Below are 1,942 nucleotides of genomic sequence, written 5' to 3'. Positions count from 1 at the left end.
AGCTTCCAACTCTCATCCAAAAGATAAAGAGAGAATTGTTATTATACCGAAATCACTCTAAATTCACAAAATGCAAAATGAGATGCACAATGAAATGCAACCTAAACCTAGTCACTGGATTTGAAAAGCTTAATTTTCATCATTGAGCATTTTACAAACATAGCAGGCAGATTAGAGTTCCTTTCTTTTCATGTGCAATATTAATTATCTTGTCTGCAATGACCCTTTTTTCGTTCATATCCTTGGACAAATTTCGTAGGGACCTGGATTGCATGATAAATAAATTCCCTCAAAACCGACAAAGAAATGATGGGAACCTCCCTGTAGCATACAAATAAGTGGATTTGAGGTGTGTGTGGTGATTTAACCTTAATGTGAAGGCACTTATCATAGACACCCAGCTGATTAGATGTTTTCAGATCACCAGAATCATTCCTACAAGCAGAAAACAAAGAAAATATTATGCCCCCAATCCTTGCTCCTCTTATTCAAGATAGACTTCCTCGAGTTACTCAGAGGGAATAATAAGAGAAAGCCAATGTAAAAGACAACACACAAATAAAATTTCATGCATATCTCAAATAATTTAGTGATTGTTTTCAGTAGTCTTGTTTTGCTTGTGTACTCAGTGATAAAACTCTTCAGTAGTCAAGAGACATGTGACTGACTTGGAGTGGATGACCGGGTATCACTGATGTAAAGATGACTTGGTTGATACTTCTTAGGACATGTAAATTGATCAGTCGATTACCCTAAGACTAAGACATTGATCAGTTTCAAGCCATGAGGGTTCCAACGAACCAGGATGTCACAAAAGTGACTGAAATATGTACAAGCGAAAGCAAAAATGTATGAAAGTGAGAATGCCAATGTTGCATTGATAGATGGAGCGCTTGAGTACAAGAGGCACCTATTTGCCAGGTTTTCATGTGCTTGGCAGAGATTCATTTTTTTTTTTTACCAAGGTGCCTGTTTACCAGGTTTTCACTAGGGCATTTTCTCTATTTTTCCTTTTTTTTTTCTTTTTTTGAATTTCTTCAGGACTTCTTTTTATTTTTAGGATTTCTTCAGGACTTTTTATGATTTTTATGATTTTTATGATTTTTAGGAGTTCTTCAGGACATTTTATGATTTTTAGAATTTTTTTAGCTATGCCCCCAGTATGCAGACCTATATGACATGATCTGCATAATGCATGTGGAGACAAAGGATTTTCAATATGACCTATGTTAATGCAATATGCATGATGAAGATGAATTTCCTATTTGAAAAAGAATGACCATGTTTGTTTCGAACTTTGTAATACATCATTTGAACTGGAGGTACAAAACATTTCATAGATAAGCGGCCAATCGATCCTTAAGGTCCCTTGGAACATCCAAATTAACACACTTAGTGACTAGGATTTACAAATGAAGATGCAAAAAAATTTCCCCATTGGTTCTTGAAACTTTGATCTTCTTTTGCCCATGTGAGTGCAAATGTGTTAACTCCTGCTTTTGTGTTCACTAAAGATCCTTAGCATCCTATATGACTAGCTACGTGGATTATCCTAACTTCAAAAGCATCCTGAATAGAGCCTCATTGCTAGCAAGCTTTTAGAGCTCCAATGAGGTTGTAGACTATAATTTCTTGAATATTACTCCATTGCTAGTAGGCGTCCATAGCCCTGATGGAGTTACTCGCATGTTCCCATAGTCAATCTTTTTGTCACACTTGTAGGTGTGATATTTCAATTATATATCATTGCTCTTTTGCCTTGAGATGAATATTTGGAATAGCACTTTTTTTTATTTTATTTTCTTGCCTTGACTTGTAAGTAATGAACCTACTTGGGTGTGACAATTACAGAGGTGCTGAAGTAGAATGCTAGATTTTTCAATAGTCATATGATCAACTAGGTGTCTAGAATGAATTAGTGATTCTATTAATGTGTTTGAGA

The sequence above is a fragment of the Cryptomeria japonica genome, chromosome 10, assembly GCF_030272615.1.
Source record: "Cryptomeria japonica chromosome 10, Sugi_1.0, whole genome shotgun sequence".
Classification (NCBI taxonomy): Eukaryota; Viridiplantae; Streptophyta; class Pinopsida; order Cupressales; family Cupressaceae; genus Cryptomeria; species Cryptomeria japonica.
The sequence above is the reverse complement of the archived record's forward strand: the minus strand, read 5'-3'. Positions refer to the sequence as shown.